Below are 17,076 nucleotides of genomic sequence, written 5' to 3'. Positions count from 1 at the left end.
TCTAAAAGTTAGTTTGTAAATCATTTAATCTTAGGCAGTGGTTAGATGTCTGCGTGTGGGTAATTAGCAGTTGTCTCTTCTCCTTTCTTCTAAAGGACCTGTAACTTTTATAAGACTGAATAGTTATCAGTAGGCTTTGACTCACTGGGAAGATCTAGATTAAGAGCAGAAACTTTTTGTTGTTAAAACAGCAGCTGACTTGCTGTGTGCCCTTGGGCATGTCCTCTTGACTTCCTTGCACCAGTTTACCATTGTATCCACTGCTGTTGCCACCACCATAAAGTTCTTTGTAAGTTTGTAATCAAAATACAGTTGAAACTGTTTGTTATTCTGAGTGTACTCAACTTCATTTGCAATGCAGTTCTGCATATGGCAGTGTAAAGCACAGAGGAATTGTGCAGTTTAGTCTATAAAGAACTTACACAACATAAAAATACCATGTGCAACCTGTATTATAGTAAAGTAGATTTGAAAAAAAAAGCACACACAGAGTTTTATTTTGGATTTACCAGAGTATAGAAATACTGCTAGTGGGGGATAAAGCTGGTTAAAAATGGGAATGGTATGACTATAAAAGTTCAGAGGGGAAAAAAATCTGTCCTAGAAGGGCTACGTGGCAGTCTTAATTTGCCTGAGTCTTTAGCAGGTTTTCCACTTCTGTTTCTGCCAAGTAAATTCAATTTATGAAGAGAAGCTAAACTCCAAGGGTTGGACTGTTAGTATCTTTTGACAAGGTTAATGTGGTGAAGCAGAATATTGGTAATAATGAGCTGACATTTAACAGTGGACCAGCTGAGAGATCCTTGTGTTCCTACGTAACGTGAAGATTGAGTGTCCTGTAAGCTTATTGTTTTATGTTTTGTACTTGCTTTTGCATGCGTGCCAGGGCATGCTCTGGGAAGAGGCATAAACTTTTTTTCTTTTTTCTTTCACAAATACATTTCTTTCCTGTCTAGAGCTGGAAAAGAGGAGCACAAGAGGGGTTTTGTTAAATACAGCAAAATCTAATTACAGCTTGATTTAAAGCCACATTTACACAATGGCTGAGGGGTGAGTTCACTTCCACAAAAACAAACTTGCTGGCTTCCTACTGTGCATTGGGGAATGTGAAGATGCATGTCCTGAAGAGCAACTGCTTCCCTCTGCTGGCACCAGCTTTTCTTACGCTGTGCTACAGCTCTGCTACATTATATAAAAATACAGCTGTACTCCTATGCAAAAGAACAGTGATGCATGAATTCACTGGTGTGTGCTCATCTTTCTGGTTATGCCACAGGTAATATATGGGACAGTGCATGTTCCATGTGATAGGCCTGATGTCTGTTTTCTATCAGCTGTAGAAACCTTGTTCCTCTAAAGGAGGGGTTGTTTCCTTCAATATGTATCTTGAACAGTTATATCCCTGGTGGTTCAAAGGGAAATGTGGGTGAACAAACTACATTTTCTTGCCATTGTGGTTTTCACTCTGTGAGTACCTCTGGAAAATGCAAGATTTCATTTTGACTGCTGAAGTAGCTGAAAAGGTGTTTTTCTTTCTTCAACTGGTTAAAAGTGTTCTGCTGTTCTTTTAACTCGGTTTCTCAGATGACAAGGTTGCACATCTTCAGCTTGCTGAAAGTTCATAATTTGTAATATGTTTTTCACTTCCAGGGGTACTTTTTGCTCAAGAGCCCCATCACAGGTGGTTTCATAACAGCAGCTCATAGTTAAGAATATTGTCTTTTTTCTTCCCTCTTTTCTGGCTGATGATTGCATTTAGCAATTTTTTATTATTGAATTTGCACTTTGTGCTGCTATTACTCCTTCCATTTCTCCTGCTCTAGTTCATAAGAATTAGAATAGCAGAGTTTAGAGATTAAGGATACGCACTGCCATTATCTAGAAAAATCAAGCTCAGTGGAGGTAGAAGGTGGCTGGTGGTGAGACTGAAGTGTGCTCAGCAGCATTGCTCAGCCCCATGCTTGGAAGCTTCTTAGTGAAGGGATCTGTGTTAGTGAGAGGCTGGGGCAAGTGGGTTGGTGTACATGGGAAGTCTTGGGGAAGGAGGAACAGGTATAGGGTAAGTGGGGAGGGAAGGGGTCACTGATAGTCACAGAAATTAAGGAGGGACAACAAAGCTTGCCCAGAAGAAAGCATTGCAGACACACTGGTGGAGAGGCAAAAGTGGAGATGGAGGGCCTGCATGGACAGCATGTGGATGGAAATTAGTGGAGGGAGATATGGCCCTCTGAGCTGTGTCTTTGAAGTAGGGTTAGTGTTGCAAAATCCAGGAAAGAAGTGGGATACAGATCTGGAGAGTGCCTGTGAGAGAAGAAATGAAATGAGAGGGTCTGGCAGGGTATTTCTGGCTGTGAAAGAATCACCCAAAACTGTCTGTCTGCCCAAGAATTGGCATGCCAACATGTGAAGAAGTGTAAAGTCACAAGAGGCAGAGAGAAGAGAGAACAAGATCTTGTAAGATGAATCATTCTTTCACCACTAGAGTGATCTTCTTTCTTTTGTTTGATGTCTCCTTATTTCACACTTCTCAGAGAATTTCAAACCCAGCCATTTTATTGTGATTCTGGTGAACAATATCTGAAGTTGATGAAGGGGAAAAAGAGGACCACAAAGCTTGCTGTGATACTGAGGGAGGTCAGTGAATGAGAATCACATCTCCATGTATAGCTCTATACAGTTGCACTCCAAAGGCTGAAAAAAGTCTCTTTACCATGAAGTCATACCCAGGGAACTCTGTCCTTCTTAAGTCTTAGAATTTTATTCAGTTTACACAAAGTTTTGTAAACAGCAGATCACCATTTGCTCAGATCTTCCACCCTCACCCCCAGCAACTGAACTGGCTACGTGTTCCTGTTGTTTCTTTGGTGGATACATGTTCAGAGATAATGACATTTTCAGCTGTATTAATTACCAGAGGTACACCATCAAAATACAAGGTATGTGATCTTACTACTTCTCTGAAAGAGCCATAAAACCTAAAAACAACCAAATCCTTGCCCTTGTAAAATTTTTATAAGGAAGATTAAACTTAAATTTATGAAGAATGATATTCCAAAAACATGTAGTGTATAAGAGAGGTTGTTTTCTTTGTTCTAATTACATTGGATCTTCTCTCTATTTTAAAGAAATTTAACTCCTGTGGTGAATCTAAGTTTTATTTAACAAAAAAGATTTTGGGGCCCTATCCAAGTGAGAAAGTTTATAGAATTGAGGCATTGGGTGGGATACCTCTCCTATTGCAGCCACTAGGTATGGTTGCATAAGGGACTTAATGTACCAAATGTGGCCAGTAGATCAAATTAATCAATTGACTGCTGATCTCAAGTGTTAAGTGCCCACTGTGGATTATTCACTGAAGCCTGTTTAACACTGAGCAGTAGTGATATGGGGCATTGAACTGTTCAGAAGGCAGTGGCTGCTTGTTTTCTGCACCAAGAACTCCTGCACCTCTTCTTTGTGGAGAAGTAGCTCCCTTTACCTGCGAAGTGGTAAGCCATAAGTGAATTTCCATTGGAGGATCTCAGTCCTGGAATTTTACCGTCATTGTCAGTTCTGGAGTTGTCTGCTAGCTTACCAGAAGTTGCATCATGGCACCAAATGTAGCTTTTAAAGATAGTCTTTATCCTTCCATAAGAGCAGATAATGTCATGGTGGTGATAGTAGATGACCCAGAATTACCTGCTCTGCAATAAAATTAAATGTTTCCACCTAGACCTGTTTCTTAGAAGGTGTGTTGAATGAAAAGAATCCCTATTTATTTTTTTTCCAGAGGAACTGGTACTAGGCTCTGTGATCTCTTGAACTCTGAAGAGTACAAAGAATAGAAAATAAATTCTCTGTCAACTCTTTTGTGGCCTAGTCCATTTTTCCACTGTTGTCTCCGAGTCCTACAATGGCATAGTGTAATAAGAAGAGCTTGTTACTCCAAACAATTAGCAGGTTTCTTATTAACAGGCTTCTTAATAGACTTAAGTATAAATACTTGTGCTAGATAAATACACAATTTGGAAGCTAAGTCAGCCTTCCCTGATTTGTATGTGTTGACATCTTCAAAATAGTTTTCTGATCTGTAAAGTATTTTCCAGAAAGAAACATGCTTTTGCATAGATCTGTTTAATTCTGTTTAACAAAAAAATAAAAAAAAACCAAAAAAAGCATTGTGTCTCTTTTATTGCTGCTGCCTGTTACAGCCACAATTTGTAATTTATACTAGGTTAGGTGCTCTAAGCTTTCAAAGAAGTGAAGTATTCTCTCCTGTGTCATATAAACAGTATTTGATCAGAAGAGTGAGCCACTTAAATAAAGAAAGACCAAAATACATTACCTCAGCAAAAAATCAGTAATTTCAATGTGATTTAAATTGTCTTTATCTGGAACTGTTTGGCATTAAAGTATAATCGGTCTGATTTCCAAGCTTACTATATTCACATCAGTTGTAAAGGAAGTCTTCTGTTGCCTGTAGATTATTCCTGTAGGGTTTTGTCTTCTGTAGAGCTTTCTGTTTGTCATCTCTCTTCTCTCTGTTCTACTAACAAGAAGTTCAAAGAAATTAATAAATCTATATAAAAATGCTTACTTTGTGACTGTTTCAAGTTGCATCTTAATAAGTCATTTCTACAACATCTTTTGCAATGCTCATTCACTTTTTTCAGTGCAATATGTGAAATTAATGTAATGTAATGAAAATGTTGACTCACCTGAATGATGTTTCTGTTTTCTTTATTCTCTAGATCAGACTGCAAGATAATTTTAAATTACAAGTTTTAGATCACATTTCCTCGGACAATTGCTTTTGATTATTCTAAGTTACTGCACTCACCTATTTAAGTCACAGTCAACATTTTAAATAATCAGTGTTAAGGGAAGCAGAAGAAGGTGTCCTAAATTATGTTTGCTCCATATCTTGTTAACTTAATATTTTGAGTCTCTTCAAATTAATGGTACTCCTTGTATTAAAGAACTTTGTATAAAGAAGGAAATTGATTTATCTTATAACAAAAAATACAGGTAATCTTGGCAAGGGGGGTGGGGCAGAAGGATTCTGTGAGATGTAGCCTGGATATGCACATAGTGTAGTCTTTCATTATTTTCTAGATTGCATGACAGCAGCCTTTAATTTTTGAGTGCTTTAATTCTAGTGCAAGTACTCAAATGACTCACCAGTTATCTGAAGCATCAGGTAACTATACCCATCTTTAGCTTTGTTCTATCTTCTTATCCTTGTTTCTATCTTCATTTTCTCACTGGTAGGCTACAGTAAGTTTAATTAATGTTTAGAAATACAAAAACCCAAAACAATGTGGGAAGTGTTCCCAAGTGTTCTTACGAATACAGCCTCTGCAGGCTTTCTCTTGGGATGGTCAAGACATATGGAGGATAAGTTCTCCATCTCTTTTCACAGTAGCTTGACAATAACTTGACCCCAGCCTGTCAACAGACTGCACTTTTCAGCTGGAGGCGATACTATTTTTAAGAAGAGATGTCTTCTCTCTGCTACCTGCAGTGGTGCCTTCATTTTGGTGGTTGGTCTTTGCCAAGGCATGACCCTGGCCTTAGTTGCACTCCTCCTCCACCGAGGGATTGCTGTGTGCCACAGAGTGAGGTATTTAACCACGGTAGGGGGGTCAGCCCTCCTAGCTAATCCTACCAAAGTGCTGAATTCCAGGGGTTCAGACAAGAAATCAATACTCTTTTTCCATCTGATTGCCTCGAAGACTATATAAATTAAATCTATCTGTAAAAATAGTTATGTCTACACTACAAGAAATACAGTTGGCAAGTATGAGCTGCTGCATGTGTTGCTGCTGGGAAGGATCTTGTCTGGATATTTTTGTTTTCAAAGTAGTTATTGGTAAGTTCCCCTGAGCTTTGTAATAGTGAGATGCAAATAGCCTATATAACAATGACAATTCTAGTGTTTTCCTCACAAGTTGTGTAGATCTGCCTGCAGCAGGCTTTGCAAGTTGATGAGGTGAGTGAAGATATATTGCCACCTGGGAGGCATCTTTTGTTTTCTGGAGTTGTCTGCCTATTAATACCTTTTATGTGTATTTGTGTTGCCTTTTTCTTCTTTGACACGTTTTTTTTGTTTCCTTTCGTTTTGTTGTGTTTAGGCTTTTTCTGACATAGTGTACTTCTCAACTGCAGACATGCATCTCCATCACCACCAGCAGCTTCTACAGATTTTAGAGTTTATTTTATAATATCCAGGCTAGATCAGTTATCCCCAGTTAATTAGCTTTGTATTTTTATTACTTGAGGAAGTTACCTGTAAGTTCTGCCAAACATTAACTCAGACTCAGCTGCAGTAAGGCTGGAGGATTGTCATGGGTTGGGAGACATGAGATGTTCTAATATATAATTGGGAAGACTTTAGTGAATCTCTGGTTTTACTCCAATTTTTTTTCTTCCACTAGTTTTGGGAATTGAAATAATCAGTATACAGAGACCCAGAAAAATGAGATGAATACTGCAAAATGTGATAGATAATTTCCAGACTTTTCCTTTATGCACTTTTAGGTCTGTGAAAGTCAATTTAAATCCCAAGTTCTGAATGTATACAGACTTCTGAAATAGTTTTTTTGCTCTAACATACCGTGTAGGATTTTAAAAAAGAAATAGTACATCTAATTTGGTTGGTTTTTAGTCTCATTTTATTGATGTGATGCAAAACAATAGTAGAAGCTACTTTTACCTGATGTACTAATTTACCTGATGTACTAATTAGTGTACTAATTTACCACAATAATTTATTATATCTGGAGAACCCCAAGAGAAAATGAGCCTTCTAAATTCTTCCCAATATCAATATGTCAAAGCTGTTTTAGTTTGTTTTAAATTAAACAGGTATGTAGTTATATCAATGGGGAAGTTATATGTACTCTGAACAACTTGAATACTGTGAGATAAATTATTAGATTTTTGCAAGTTAGCCATGCAGATGCTGCAGCCTATGTGCTGAATGATCAGCATGAGAACTCAGCACGATGTGCGGGGTTATTTGCATTGCTTCCACTCAGTCCTTACAAATAGGAATATTCATGCTAGTGAGTGGGATATGGTGGGATTGCCAGCAGAAGTCCAGCTGAGTATAGAAATGACTACATTTTTCAAGTTCTGCAATTTTTCATACTTACACAGCTTCTGTTGTAGAATACAAATAATGAGTACAGTGAAGTTGGTGTTAAACACTTAGGCAACTCTGAAACTTGCTAATGTTTCATTTTTCTAGCAGCCCTTTTACTGTGGTTATGCTGCTTCTGTTTTGACTCCAGACTACTGGATTTTGCTTTGAAAATGTCAGTGTCTGTTTTATTTGAGGATTACTTTTGGAGCAGCTTCTTCTATAAATCCTCAGTCAGGCAAGAAGAGACTTTCTTGGCTCATGTCAGTAAAGACTGCATTGTTGTAGAACATGCGGGAGATAAATATTTGATACTGACTGAAATGTCCAATTCTGATTTCATGTAGTTTTGAATGGTCACCTTTTGATCTTATCTTCCCCTGTTTGTGCCTACTTTCTGTAGGTACAAAAAGGGTTCCTGTTATGCTGTTAAGGTTATGTTGTATGGGATTACTGATTGCCCTTCCTACTTCTGATATGTTTAGGACTATTAAGACTCACTGCTGAGAGTCATCCACTTGATGTAGTGGGAAATCAATGATCTCAAAAATGCACTGAGCTTCACTGGGTACATTATTAGAAAAGCTGAGTTATACTTGCTGTATGTTGGTGCTCACAAACTGTATGTGAGTTTACAATGAAGACTAGGTTCAGGCCTGGTAAATCATTACCCTGATTTTTCCTAATCTTATGTTGATATAAATTTTTGACAAAACAATAGATGCCCACTATCAGGATGTGTGTGTAAGCAGTGTTAAATTACAGGGCCTGTGAGATGAAGTCTGTTATGTATTTGCAATTTGCTTAATTTAAAGCTGAAAATTCTAATGCTTGTACTTTTGGAAGCTTGTTCTGGAAGTGCAATGGAGTTGCATCTGGGCCAAAGGTCTTAAAGGTTCTATCCGGTTTGAGCACTTCATAAGAATTGCCACCTGAAGAAATTCTGGTAATTGACACCAGTTGTATTACAAGTGGTGACTTAAGTGAGACTACTGTGCCATGCAGATATGTGCTTCTGGGAGATTAGGCACCTTTTTTTTCCTCCCATTAGGAAAGGAAGATGAAGAAAAGGCCTGCTGCTTTGCCCACAAAAATTTTGGGAAGGCAGAACAGTAAGTAATTTGTCCCTGGAATGTGGCAGAATTCCCCTAGTGCACATTTCCTGTCTTCTTTAGAGCACTTCTCAGCACTCATGCTAGTTTTGGTGGGATCATCACTCTGTCTTTCACCTTAGTTGGAGCACTATCCAGGGAGGGAAGTGTCTGTTCAAATGTTCAGAAAAGGATGGAAAGGAGGGGGTGGGAGCCACTCGGCTTGAGGAATGGCCACTCATTTGTCTCCATTTATGCTATGTTTTTATAGCCCTTCTTATGTGACTTGTGTGCTTGTTCTGCATTAGAAGATTGGACAAAAGCATCAAGCAGTTCTTGGAAAAATAGTAAGGGGATCTTATCAGCTCAGCAAAATTTAACTTGCTAGGTGTACCAGCTGCCCAAGATGAAAGTATGCTCTTCTTTAGGAGTATTATATGGAATAAGAGTCCTGATGATTCTTTCATAAAAGAGCTTTTGACTTGCTCTATTAAATAATTAAATATCTCTTCCTGGAGATGCTTTGCATCTGTGCCAGCAAAATGCTTCTGGCTTCTTGTAAGAAGACTGTGAGACTGGGTTCCAGTATGGCAAGGCACGGTTGCTGGTTTTATATGGACAGTTTCTAGAAATTTAATTATAATCTTTCTAAGATTAGGATCTAAATTTATTTTGCTTTTGGCTAAAAGGGCTTGACATTCAATAGGCTGTCTTCAAACTTGTTAGCCTTGATTTCTGAGGTAACCAAAGCCATTGCATATTTCTTCTGGGATTCATTTTGCTAAATATCTTCAATTCTGGTGTAAAGTAATAAGATCTTAGACTTGCTCTGAAACCCTGAATTATGGGTGTGGACTGGAGACTTGAAGTCTCAAAGGTTTGCAATCGCTCAGCTCCCAGAGAGCTGCCTGGCAGGAAGGAGGGTTTTGTGCAAGTGCCTGTATGCATTAGTGTCTGCAAAGAACCATTTCATGTTCCAACATTCGCACCTTGACTTGCTTTCTAGCTACATCTTGCAGCTCAACATAAACACCTTCTCATATAGAGAGATGTAAGAAAGTGCAAAACAGTCTTTGAAGAATAAAAAAACAATGGGGTTTAGAGAGACTGATGGGTCTTCATTGTCATCACAGAAGATCAAAGAAAACCTTGGAGTTGCTCTTTCTACTCAGAATTGGAAATAACATTCTTAATTACAGAAGTCAGCAGGTCTGACAGTTTTTTCTTCAAAGGGAGGAATGCTATACTTCATCCTTCAGCCTTTGCACTCTTTGCAGCATAGCATTTTTGAAAAATTACACCTGTCCTCTAATGGAAGACTTGTGTTTAAAGTTTTCCCAGGCCAGTCTTATCTCAGCTGGATATACTCAGCATCAGGTTGTGTCACCCATTTCAGCAAGGTGATCATAATGAATATGCTACTAAATAGAGAAGAAGAAAATGCCACCAGGGTGATGAAGATTAATCATGTGGAGGTGCTGGAAGTTTACTTACTATATTGCAAGCTCTTTTTTCTGCTTTTCCACTAGGGAAATCAGTATTTGTCTATCAGCTTTCAAGACTAAGTGATGCTCTCAGGGTCCTTGTTTTCCACCAACAACTACAAAAATGTGTCTCCACTTATGAAACTCTTCCAGTGTAGCTTTAACCTCCTGTGTCCTTGTTTTTAAGCAGTTAACTTTTGCTACCATTACACCTTGTGTTAGGACTTCAACATCTTACATCAGTTGTGGGGGATAGCTTTGTTTTGGTTTGGGTTTTTTGTTTATTTTTAATTTTTTAGTTTTTTTTAATTGCGCTTTTTTTTTAAACCTGTTTATTCTGGTCTGCAAATGTGTCTTTCTCATTTAACCATTTAGAAGCAGGGGCTGTTTTTATATTTTTCAATCTTTCACTCACTAGGGTCATGATCATTGGTTCTGTGTGAGTCAGTCATGAATTGTATGAGTTCAGTGTTCTGAGTGCATTGTTGAGGCTATTTCTGTGCTTATTGTAAACAGTGTGGTCCTTTTCTGTGGTTCACCAACTTTTGTGGCCATCTAGCTGGTCAGCCAAAGGCTGTGAAATGGTGGCTATAAGGCACACATATTTTGGTCTTGAGAAGGCCTTGGTTGTGCAGAGAGGTGTTACGCTTTTTGAAATGGACAGTTCATACCACGTCTCTGCTGGTTGCTGTGAGGAAAGGAAGTGGAGGGAAGAGTAAATAAGGTGGAAATACAAGAAGGCACAAAGAGTATTGGTGTAGTTTGAGGTGACTGCTGAAATATTGTATAGATTTGAAGAAAACCTTGCACTGGGGGAAAAATTGATGGAACTTGAGAAGGAATGAAAAGTTGACGTTGGTATGGAGATGTGTTGGGTGGCATGTTTCAGGGTGACGTGAAGTCTTTTACATGACCTTTTGTTTGGGACTCGTGTATTCTTAAGAATAGCATAGTACTGTGTTATTATTCCCCTTTTGGTTTTTTGTCTGAAGTGCAAGTGCTCAGCATAGCAAATGTCTTGCAGTCTTCACTTCATATCCTTTTATGCCACGTGCATCAGCGATAAGATGAAACACATCTCACTGACAGCTGAACTGCTCCTCCCCTGGCTCTCCGAGGTGGCAGTGATGGACTGCTGTCATCATTTCAGTCAGTTAGGGCTGCAGTGAAGATACTGCTAGCGTGTAGGTCTGTGGAGGAGAGGGATGGTACTGTACCTTGGAATGTGGGTGTGGGGGATTGTTTTGTTTGGCTTTACTATGATTCTGAGATAAAAGTGAGTAAGAATACTACAGCAAATAGTTTGTAGGGATCAATCTTTGTGCCATCCTGCAGTGAGTCTCTGGCATTAATATAGACATCTCTGCCTGATATTAAGCTTACAGAGGAGTTATATCTGGGGCATTTATGGATATAATGAGTATATTTGAAAAAAAAAAAAAAAGCTTGAAGTTCCAGGTTATCTGTCCAACTTCAAAACATGATTGAGAGCATTGACAAATGCACATGTGGACAGGTAACTGCTTGCTTACCAATCACAATTGGGGCAATCCAAGAAATGTCCCTATGCTACACAAAATGAAAATAAGTTTGTTCACACTGAGTGCAAACCTCAGGGCATTAGTGACTTCCAGAGCAAACACTAGGACCATGTTTTATTTTCCTCCATAAATGATGAGTTTGCCACCAACTGGCAGACTTCCCATATACTTGCTAGGAAAGGAAAGAGCTCAGCAAATAGCTGTTGTTGTCTTCAAAAGAAAAAGAAAATAATGCTAGATAAATTTCTTTGGGAAGGAAAACTGGAATGTAGAAAGAAGAGTGGGAGAAAAAAATGTCCCCTTATCTTTTAAATTGTGTGAATGTCAGAAGTACCATCCAAAAATCTTAAGATTTTGAAGTTATGTAAATGTAACCATGGGATGGTTTAACTTACTTCTAAAAGTCTAATGAATGCATAAAGCCAAGTAAAATATTCATTAGAGTAATTGGTTCAGTTCAACCTCTCAAGGCTACAGCTTGGAAATATACACACTATTGCCTTTAGAAATGCAGCATGTTGATTCACCAACCATTTTACTCAACTCATTTTCATGCCATATGCTTACTATGCTTTGCAAAATCTAATTAAGTAACTGAGGCAGCAGTTTGCAAGCAATATTTGATACATTTTTAAGCCAAAGTTTAAGTCGTATCCAGAGTAAAACTTGTTCAGTTGCAAGACATCAGAAATTGTAAGATATTCTTGTATTAAAACAATAGGATATGGAAGTACTTACACAAGTGGTAATATAGTAAAAAGTTGTTTCAAAATAGTAATCTGTTTATTAATTCACTTAGATATGACTAAATGAAGTGTAAAATTCATTAATGTGCTATCTAGACAGTTTTCACTGTAGGAAGCTGGTTTTAGTGTCATATGATGAATTCATCATACCCTCATAGGTTTTCCTCTCTCCTCCCCTCTGTGATGGGCATCTGCCTCAGACCATATGGTTTTGGAAAATTTTAATTGAAATTCTTCTGTCAAGGAGCTGAGCTAGAGAAAACCTAACTTGCTTATAATTGCTAAAAATGCTGTAGAGACCTTCTGTTTCCATGCGGAGGAGCAGAAACTTGAAGCTCAGCACAGGCGGGTAACTTGTGCCAGGGACAGGCTTTTGCTTTCGATGAAAGTGCCGAATATTGGCCAACTTGTGTACCTTTCACAATTTCTTCATTTCCAACAGAGACTTGCTGCAGTCTCTTGTGACTGTGTCCTCATGAAACCTGTGTTCTCTGGAATCTGATCATTCTCTTGTGACTGTGTCCTTATGAAACCTCTCTTGGCTTCTCTTGCTGGCGTATCTATAGATGGCTCTATCGTGTCACAGGTCCAGTGCATGGTCCAGGTGCTCGTGTGCCATCACCACAGGTGGCAGGGCAGCCTGGTGGAGCTCTGCATTGTCCCCAGTTGGAGTTTCAGCCATCTGCCATTGCCAAATGTGGGTTCTTGTGAATGACCACTGACCACTGACTCTAAATGTTAGCCCTGCTGTGCAGTTCTCCAAACCTTCCTGACTCAGCACAGCATCACAATGGTTAAAAGTGAGTGTTAAAATTGACATTGGCACGCTTCTAGCTGATCTGCAAACTAAGCACAGAGGTTTAGTGAGTATTGATTCTGTTGCAGAGACAAATAGGTGTTTCTTGAAATGCACCTTTGCAGCTGTTTGTGGGTCCTTCAACTACTGCTGCTATCATGATGTTTTAAAAAAGAAAGCAACTCTTGGAATAAACAGCCTGCTGCAATGGTATGTTGAGTGTGCTGCCAGGGCAGCGCTTGCTGGGGCTGTGGGTGAATGCCCTTGGAGCCAGCAGCTCTCTGGGAGGAGGCAGAGGCTGGCTGCCAGGGAGCCACACTGGAGCTGAACAGGGGGAAGCAGAGATGGCTTGGGGAGCTGCTGGGCAGAGAGGGGACACACATGTAGGGTTAGCAGCTTGCATGGGAGGGAGCCAAAAGTGAGATTCCCGTAGCAGCTGAAGCCTGGTTAATTTCTGTTTCAGTTTTTTGGTCATTTTTTTCAAGTGTCATATGTGCCTTGGTGGTTTGTGAGTGGGGATTATATTAAAAGAATTATTTGAGTCTCTTTGAGTTTATTTTTCGTTTGTGTTTGTGCATCTTTTCTTTAGCTTAGCAAATGTGAGCATTCCCAATAATCAGAGGACTAGGGTAAAGACTTTTATTGGTCTTATTCCCCTGTTGCTACCTTTAGCAAAATGTTGTTAAAAAAACATTTTGGATCTGATCATCAAACCATTGTGCATCTTTTTCACATGCCTCTTGAACTCTTCCAATTAAGTTTTTAACCCCTGTATAACACCTCTCCTGACTTTCTTCATTAAATACATAGTTTCCTGGTTTCAAGAAGTATGACTGAGAAACTTGTAATATTCCACAGTATTTTAAAGAAGCACAGTTTATAAAAATGGATGAGCTTCTTAGGTGATGTAATCTAAAAAGAAACAATAAAACAGTCTTCTTTTATCGAAACACAAAAGTTAATGTTGACTGAACATTGAATCAAAGAGTAAAATGTCATTATTTCTGCACTTCTTTTTTATTCCTAGCCATATATAGCTTTGAGAATATTATTCTGCAGCAATGAAGTTTACTTCTATCACAGAGCAACTCTTTATGAACAATTTTTACTGACAGATTAAGAAGGCTGTGACGTAACTTTACATATTGTCAGTAAATATGGTCTTGCACTGTTGCCACTTGAGATCTTGTTCCATTAGTAAAATTGTATATGGTATCAAATATAATTTTTGTACTGAAGGAAGTACAATAGCTAGAAAGTGTTTATAGACAACCTTTAATATCATGCTCTTGGACTGTGCCTGATACTGTATGGTGCTGGTGATAAGAGTAAAGAATTAGGAAAAATGCCAGTGTGGGCACAGTGGAATTCATTATTGCAGTGGGATTCAGGATCTTGCTAGTGTAATGTTTATGGGTATGGTTTATGTGTAACTTAGTGAAGCATCTTAAAAATGCATTGCAGTTTGTATGTGCAAAATGGTGTAGCATTATGATATTTTTGTAGTACCAGTCATGAAAAATGTACTGTATATCACAAGAGAGAGCTGGCACCACAGCTGTTTTTTCTGATAGTCAGGCTGTGTATTTCCATCTTGTCACTGATGTTTGAAAACCTTTTGGTCAGTGTAGAGCTTAGGTGATTATATGAACCTTGTGGGAACAGGAAACATCTGAAGAGTGTTTTTTTCTGTTTGTGCTAAACAGGGTGAGGATTAATTAAAGTGTACTACCAAGGAAGACTAAACAAGCGTCTGTATCTTTTTTTCATGATTATTTACCTGATGTTGTAAAAGTTCCCAGCATCTTTCAAATACACGATATTCCTTTGGATCATAACAGTCCTTTGTTTTGTGGACTTATTTATAAAATAGTCATAAGTAAGCATGTAGGACTTGGTTGTGTTAGTTCCCCATACATCTAAGTAGTCTTTGCTCATGATAATTATTTTCCAAATGACTTAAGTTGTTTTGCATAATGGCAAAAATTTCCTTGGCATTTGCTCCCTAGCCTTGTGAAAGCTTAGCTAGGACTTTGTGTGCCAATGCACACAGAAGCCCTCTGATCATCTGGGTGTCCGCCCACGGGTAAATGTAAAGGACAGAGGGAGTCCTGTTGATTTCTGTAGGGCTGCTGTGCACTGAAAGCATGCGTGTGCTGCCTCGCTGATCTGAAGTCCACGTTGTAGCCTGTGCTGTAATACACAAAAGCTGAGATCTGCTCTGCGTGGTGCTGGCAATGTGTACATTCAAAACAAGAATTCCTACTGGCAGAACAAACAGCTCCGTTTTATTGTCTCCTTGAAACAGACCTAGCAAACTACAAGTGGTCAGCTTCTCAAAGGGCACACCTAAATAGATCCTGCTTTTCAGAGATGGAGACAAACCCCCTCATAGGTGAATCACTCAGCAAAACAACACCACCACCACAAAAACCCAAGCAGGGGTGTTCCGGTGACGCTCCCAGACAAACAGCTGTCCCAGAGTTGATGCTGCGGGTGCGAGGTGTGATGTGCCGGGCTGTGTGTCCGCGGGTGCTCAGCAGCCCTGTGCTCGGCAAAGGGCTATAATTAGATGAGCAGCCTGCTCAGCAGCGGTGCCAGCCTGCGAGCCTCAGCGAGCATGTGCTGGATTCTGCATGTGCCTCCCGCTTATTGGCGGCCGGGGTTGCTGCCTGCCGGTTTGATAGGTTTCCCCAGTAATCTTTATGCTGCATTACAGACATAGATACAGAGGTACTGCGTGCATACAACGGGAGAGGTGCTCAGCTTGTAGCGTAAAAGAAAGCCCACAGATGAAAGGCACTGGTCTTTGTTGCAAAGCATCAATACTTAAGGACTGCTAGCTGGGAGCAGAGAGGTCAGTGAAGGAGTTTTACTTGGTGGTAATTACTTTCAGGTCTTTATCTCTCCGGTAAAACAGTCATGCATGAAATGAATACTGTTAATCATGTCATCTGTTTAATTTGATCTTGCTTTCGTTAATGTCATGTATACTCGGGTGGGAGAGCCATCAGATTACAAAACATATCATTGGAGTGGGTTCAGTTCAAAAATAGGGTGCATTTATATGAGAATATTGCTTTCATTTGAAATTTTGAGCCTGTGCATAAGAGTGATTTTACTGGTTGCCTTTTGTTATGCTAATAGAAATATTTCTTTTATTGGAATGTTTTCTGCCGAGCAATTGAATTAGAGCATTTATAACTATTAGCATATGAAGATAAATCTGTAAATATTGATCAATTTAAAGAATAATTTTGTGAAATATTCTTTAATATGATCACAGCAATAACTATCTCGATGGTTCTATTGCAACAAGGTAGAGGGATGAGGAGTATTATGCTATTGTTCTTTCAACAAAGATGCTAGAGCCTTCATGTTTGGGTGGATTCTTTGTTTCATCTACTGGCTTTTATTTTAAGTGGCTTTCAAAATGAAACTGAAGCTATTCAGCCTGGTAGATTTCAGTATATCCTTTGCTTGCACATACATGTATTTTGTACATATTTATTGTTCTCAAAGGCTGAATTTTGGCCCAAAGCCTTGTTTATTATGAGAACTGCCTTCAGCAGTAGAAAGAAACAAGATATATATATGCCAATCTTTTAATCTGCAATTCTGAGACTATTACAGTATTTATCATAGCGTCATACTCATTTAAGTTTTTTCATACTTGACCTACGCATCAATTGATCACAACTTTTCCTATAAAAAGCATGCATATTTAATGAAAACATTCTACAGTGAAAGCTGTTCAGAACAAAAGGAAGCAAGCATAAAGTATTTAAAAAAAGTCTCATAATGTAGTCATGACTCATTTGACGAGTTTTGAATATTAAGGCTGACTGGTGAGACTTCAGAGTTAATGCCCTTGTCTCTGTCAGACTCCAGAGCCCACATGAACTTGTATATCAAGTCACCAGTCATCTGGCTGGCTGGCTGCCACCATGCGTCCGAGGTACGAGTAGATTGTCTCAGTCAGATCAGAAAGGTGTTAGGAACAGGAGCTATTTTGGTATTAGTCTTCATTTGGTCCTCTGCACTTATCCTTGAAGAGGTTTCTTCTACTTTATAAACCAAAATATAATTTAGGTTGTTCCCTTTTAAAATATGTGGTGTGCAGCTGTGTTACCTTCTGAGTAGATACCCTCAAATGTGAGCATTTATTTAGTTAACAGCTTTTATGGCAGTGGGTACAGCAAAGACACATTCTTTATTATTTGTGATTGTATATTCAGACAGAAGAGTGTTTGGGAGGTTTAATTACAGCTGGTACATAACAGTTGGTTTGAAGT

At 38.9% G+C, this 17,076-nt stretch overlaps 1 protein-coding gene across 3 annotated transcripts in view; it reads left to right on the top strand.

Moving 5' to 3' along the window:
• Positions 1 to 17,076, top strand: part of FAM110B (family with sequence similarity 110 member B) — a 111,634-nt gene that overhangs the window by 35,045 nt on the left and 59,513 nt on the right. Inside the window, exon 1 of one of the 3 annotated variants that reach the window (XM_021555671.3) lies at positions 15,165 to 15,638. The exons of the other annotated variants lie outside the window; for them this stretch is intronic. The gene's annotated coding sequence lies outside the window, so the exon portion shown is untranslated. Of the gene's footprint in view, positions 1 to 15,164; positions 15,639 to 17,076 lie in introns of those variants that run through there. 3 annotated transcript variants of the gene reach the window in all.

The sequence above is a fragment of the Lonchura striata genome, chromosome 1, assembly GCF_046129695.1.
Source record: "Lonchura striata isolate bLonStr1 chromosome 1, bLonStr1.mat, whole genome shotgun sequence".
Lineage (NCBI taxonomy): Eukaryota > Metazoa > Chordata > Aves > Passeriformes > Estrildidae > Lonchura > Lonchura striata.
The sequence above is the reverse complement of the archived record's forward strand: the minus strand, read 5'-3'. Positions and strand labels throughout refer to the sequence as shown.